The sequence below is a fragment of the Kogia breviceps genome, chromosome X (genome assembly GCF_026419965.1).
Source record: "Kogia breviceps isolate mKogBre1 chromosome X, mKogBre1 haplotype 1, whole genome shotgun sequence".
NCBI classification, from domain to species: domain Eukaryota; kingdom Metazoa; phylum Chordata; class Mammalia; order Artiodactyla; family Physeteridae; genus Kogia; species Kogia breviceps.
The window spans coordinates 104,122,692-104,129,109 of NC_081330.1; positions in this window are offsets into that span (position 1 = coordinate 104,122,692).

The following is a 6,418-nucleotide window of genomic DNA, read 5'->3' on the forward strand; positions in this document are numbered from 1 at the left end:
AACAAACACTAGCTGGGGCTGGGGCCAGTATGTCTCTGTGATTAAGAGGGAAGGTCAGTCATGTGAGTAGGTTGTAGGTGAAGCAGGCACTGGTCGGGCAGGGCATGTTACATACTTTGTATGATCTTTTAAAGTCTGTTAAGAGATATTTCATAGCCCAGCGTATGTTCTATTTTGGTAAATGTTCCAAGTGCATTTGAAAATAATGTGTATTCTGCTGTGTTTGAGTGGACTGCTCTATAAATTTCAGTTAGATCAAAACTGGTATATAGTATTGTTCAAATCTTACTGATTTTCTGCCCATATGTTCTATCAATTATTCATCTAAAGATGAATATTGATGTCTCCAATGGTAACTGTAGAATTACCTATTTCTTTTTAAATTTTTTTTACATCTTTATTGGAGGATAATTGCTTTACAATGTTGTGTTAGTTTCTGCTGTACAACAAAGTGAATCAGCTATATGTGTACATATACCCCCCATCCCCTTCTTTTTAATCTTATTTTGCTTCATATTTTTAAAACTCTAGTTGTGTGCAACCACATTTAAAATTATATCTTCTTGATAATTTGAACTTTTTTCACTATGAAATATTTCTTTTTATCTATTATAGTTTTCCTTGTTCTGAAGAATAATTTGTATAATAATAACATAGCCACTTTTCCTTTCTTTTGATTAGCATTTGCATAGTATTTCTATCTCTTTACTTATAACTTATCTGTGTCTTCATATCTAATGTTGGTTTTCATAGACAGACTATAAGTAGTCTTTTTTTTTAAAGGGGATTCTCTTTTATCTCTACTATTGATATACATCCACATATTTAGATATTATATTTTAGTCTGTATAAGTTCCATTTTTGTATTTTTTATACCATCTCACTAATATCTGGGCTCACCTTTCAATAAATGGGTCATATTTATTTCCTTCTTTACATGCCAGGCAATTTTTGATTGGATGCCTGGAATTGTGAATTTTATTTTGTTGCATAATGGATTCTGTTACATTTCTTTTGAGAGTGTTTGACTTTCAAAATCTAAGTTGATTTCTGACACTACTAGCTGAGTGATTTAAGCACATTGCTGAAATTAATTAAAATTTATCTGGGATATCTACGTGAATACTATGGAAGTGTGTCCTAAATCGGTTTAGAATTTTAATTAAGAAGTGAAAGTCCTGATGACTGGCTGAGTATAAATCTTAGTTCCTCAGGAAATTAATGAATATCCCTTACCCTCAGTTCTATATTTTTTTCACTTGTTATAAAAACAGTGCCTATTTTAAAGAATTCTTGTGAACAGTAAAAGGGGTAATGTATATTGAAAACTTAGTGCAATAAATACCTGTAACATTTTCGTGCTCATTTTATGGAGGCTATTATTATTTTGAAATTAACTGTCTATTAATATGTTTTATGGAAAATATACTACAGAATGGCTTAATATGCTTTCAGATTGCTACAAGAGGAACAATAGAGATTAATATACTGACTCACATTTTTTAGCCTAAGTTATTTCTTGTAGGATTTGAGTATAAATTATTGTAGGGCTGAGCAAGTTTACTGTTTAATTTCCATATAGATGGCATTTCAATAAAAACTTATTGAACAAATTATATATGACACTGTGCTGGGCACATAAGATAAGCAAATACTGATGAGTCACTGGCCAGGCCATCAAATACCTTACACTTAAGAGTCAGTTATTTGAAAGAGCTCCTCTATTCACACAAGCACATAACCATCTTAAACTAACCTGGAATAAGACCTCTAATTTTTTTTTTTAATATTCCAAGTTATTATGCTGTTTTGATTTTCACCTTAAGTACCCCTGCTCATCTTCTGTTATCTGTGGATTCACTTTTTTCATGACTATTGTAGCTTCTAGGAGGGATCTCTCCTTCCTGCCCTATGTATCTTCATGCTGACCCAAGCTGCTGCTGGCCTTAGAGCACTACATTTTGTCCCTCATCAGCACATAGTCAATATACTTTATTATTATTTTAAACTATTTTCGTTCTTTTCATTCCAAGTCCTAACCCAAGTTTATCATCAATTTTTCTTTAATTTCATTCAAGAAAGATATTTAAGGAACTCTGCAATAGTCCAAGTAACATATAGGTAGAGTGACCAAGCTTTTGTTAATAGTCCATCCTTCTATGTCAGTACCTAAAGCTCATGATGGAGGGAGAAATGCTAAACAGACATCATATGTCTTTAGAGTGGAAGGAAGAGTCACTCAACTCAAAAATAAAACAAAAAAACTTGGAAAATAAAACAAACTAATTTCGAAACAAACATGATGAGCACATTATACTTCTAGCTAACCCCAAACCAAAACAATTCCCCAGAGGAACTTCTTACAAATGATTGAGCTTACTTTTGTCTATGTGCTGATTTCCTCTGTCGTGCTTTCAAGTCTCATCCATACCCACTCCCAATTCCCTGAGATCTTCAAGTTATTACAATTTCCTACAACTCTAGTGTCAAGGGAGAACTTAACACATAACAGCATGAATGCTTCTGTATGAAATGTTCTATATGTTTCTTGTATATATGTGGAAGAATGGGTTAACCTCAACATAACACATTTTGTGAAATAATGTAGTCCTTTAAATGTTTAACTGCACTTTGCATGCAATTACATATTTGCTGCTATTGTTTTACTGAACTTGGTCTCATCTTTTATTTGTCCTGCTCTCTTGTACATGGAGTTTGCTCACGAGTCATGCTTTGCTTCTTTCCCTCCTTATGACATAATATTATTCACATGATACCGAAAACTCCACCCCCTGAAATTCCTCACACCATACTCTGCCTTCTACACAGACTCCTTAGATTCTGATGCTGCTTGCATTTATCTATGCCTTTTGCTTTCACGAGTTTGAAACTGCACTGATGCTGTCCTGATAGGGGTATCTCTCAATATCCATACACATACAGAATGATTTCTTTCTAGCGTTAGGTTCTTATCTCCAACTATCACTATAGTGATATCACTATACCACTTACATCACCATGTGCTTCAAACCAGATGATTATATCAACATCAACTTCATTTAGTTTCTGCAGTCTCCATATTCTGATCCAGAGCACACTATGATTTTTAAAATCATAGAGATATATATTCTTCAGGAAAATAAGGGACAAAGACTGAAAAAAAGGATTTATCAGTGTCCTTTACTCCCTTCTTGGTTTCAATGCCTAAAAACGCCTAGGTATTTCCCACATGAGGTGCTAACTTTTATCTCCAGGAGTAGATATTTTATTATTCAGATCATTCCTGGGTCCTTGACCTGTCATGGTACAGTCAGATATCAATGACAAGGCATAGGCATACCCTTTCTTACAGCAGGTGTTGTTTCTACAAAAACATGGTGGGAGAGAGGGGTACTCACTTTATTACTTTGTGTGGGGCAGAAATGATGGACTAATGGTGACTTCAAATTGTCTTACAGGTGAGAGAACAGGACAGGAAAGTTCTCTATGATTTTTCTACTTTTCTAAGGATAAAGAACATGTTCCCAAGAGAAGGAAAAGGGGCAGTGGTTAGTCCAACCATGCCAACAGGACTCTGAGCCACAATCTTTGCAGCAACCCGAGTGGGAAGCCAAACCTTAACATCTATGACAATTAGTCCAGACTGGTCATAACTTGGTCAATCACTGGAAGCTTCCCTATATTTTTCACCTGCTTCCAACTCAGGAACAACCAGAGAAACCCGAACACGATCCCCCAAACACACAAGATACCGTGCTTCTAGTTAGCCTGCCTTCGGCTTCTCCATGCCAACAACTTCAGATCAGAACATACTTGAAGCATTTCTTTTTGTAAACCACAAAGCTTTTCAACTCCCTCCCTTGCCTTTGAGACTCTGCCAAATCCAAGTGATGCTGGCTGACTCCCTAGCTATAGCAAGCTCTGAATAAATAGTCTCTGCTTATTCTCAATGAGGTTGTCTTCACTTATTTCCACACATAGTATTGCCAACAGGTTTTAGGATTTATTTGAAATTTGGGGAAGGATTCCTTATTACACCATTCATTCAGATCAGGTCTAAATACCATGTCCTTTCTGAAGTAGTTCCAATGCCGCAGAGGAGTAAGGTAACCAACTGTCTCGGTTTGTCTAGGACTTCCCTGCCTTTAGCACTGAGAGCCTCATGTCCTGGGAAAGCCTCAGTCCTGAGCAAACGGGGGCAGGCAGTCACCCCCATTTGTAGGAGTGAACAAAATAATGTGAGTAGCACACTGTCTGGCATATCATCTGTGTCAAAGAAAGGTTATTTCCTTCTGCTTCTCCTCAGTAAATACTTAGCTGACAATTTCAGAATTAAGCTAGCATCACCATCATTACGTCGCATTGAAGCCAAAATTGCACCAAAGTTCAACAGGCAAGGAAGGCTTTACACCAGCTACTGCAGTAAGACAGAGCGACTGAATGCAAACCTGCTGAAACAAAAGGTGGGAGAGTATTTAAGCACTGGAGTGAGCTAATGGAAAAGTACTGGAGGATGTTAGGGAGGAAGTAAGTCAATGGGATGTGTGGAACACACTGAGTTATTCCTGACCTTGCAAACAATCTTCACTGTGTTTAGGGCATCTGTGTTTGCTAACTGACACCCATCAAAGTTAGGCTCCTACCTCCCCACAGAGACTGGGAGATAGGGGTGCAATCATCCTATCATCTTTGATGCTTACAGTTTAAAGAGATGCTTCCCAGGTCCTGTGAGCAAGATATTTCCTGGGGTGTAAAACTGGGCATGAGGCTGGGAGAAGATTTACATGCAGTTCAAAGGAGCAGAGAAGGAATTTACAATTGCTAGTTCTCTAAAGTAAATACTCTAAGAAAGGGAGGTCAGGGTCCCAACGTTAGGAAGAAAAATATCTAAAATTTAGTCAAGCTGAAGGGAATGATAAGACAGTCTTGGTCAGTAGACAGTATCACTTCTTTCCTTCAGAATCACTGGCGCTATTTTTTTCTTGAAAAGAGCCTAAATACCATTCCCTTCTCTTTTGTCCTGCTAAAAGTAGAACATGCTTTTAAGCTGCAGTCAACATTTACGTAAGGGCACTGTGGTATTTTATACTTAAAAAAAGAGTCTCCCAAGAGTTTCGTAAATACCACATAATGAAGACAGAATATTTAAGAACTTTTATTCATGTACATTACACACTTAAGATTTAACAGCATACGTAATGGCTGACAGGCTTAGGAAACACTCCAAAATTTCTAGCTTAAATCTCTGTCTTCTCGGCTTTATCCTTAGAGGAACTGTTAAAGCACTCCGATAAAAACACTGAGCACTTGGGCCTTCCATCAGTCGCAGGGTAATGGATGTTTAGATAGTGCAGGTGCCCATGTCACAAAGGGAAGACAGATCATGAAGAAGGTGGCAAAAATAAGGCTGAATTCTAATGTGACCAAACAGATGCTTAGCATCGTGAAACAGGGTTATTGGACTTCATCCAGAAGGGCTCTTCTTTGTCCTGGTGTCAAGTAAGTTCATGTTTTGGATTATTAACAGTGGCTAAATGTTACATTTCTGAAGCTGCTTATATTTAACAAGTTTATTCACAGATTTTAGAGCTTGATTGCTTTGGCTCCATTTAGATCTTGTCCTTTGCAGTATTATCTTCTTGGTCAAGAACAGATTGACAGGCTCATGGAAGAATGGATGAAATGTTAGTCTAAAAAAAGAACAGATTTGCTTAACTGGAATCAACCAAACAGAAGCTGATACGCAAGAAGAACTTCCACACTACAAGCCTGTGTCCTGAAAGCAACTGGTAGAGGCTGAAGATGGCACTGGAGGCACAAAAGCCCATATGCAAACCTGCCCTTTGGCAGACGCATGTGCTTGGGCTGCCTTTGAATAGCCAGATGGTTACAGTCTGACTTCAGAGCATTGAGATTGGCTCAAATTACAGATAATGACATTTGCATTTAAAGAGACCCAAAGAGGAAAAATTCAAAGTAATGTACCTATTAGAACCTGATTATGAGTGTGCATATTTGAGAAGTTTGACAAGAAAACTCGGAGCAGCACAGAAATTAGTAACTCTAGTTCTGTGATGGGTTATTTGTTAATTTTCTACTTATAACAAGGCATAGTGCCTTGATATTTGCAATACAATGAGATCTCTTTCAAAATGTGCCTTTAAAATGATTCTGATGGTAATAATAACAAAAAATGTTTTAGAGCTATAAATATATGGTAAGCACCTTAGTAGATATTAATATGCATTATCTTCTTTAATTCTATAAACAACAATATAATGACTAAAATTTGAAAAGAAAGAACAATACCAAGCATTGGTAAGGATACAGAACAGCCAGGATTTGATTTGACTGTGGATATGAGTGTAAATTTGTACAACCTCTTGAGACAATTTCTTGGCAGTACCTACTAAAATGG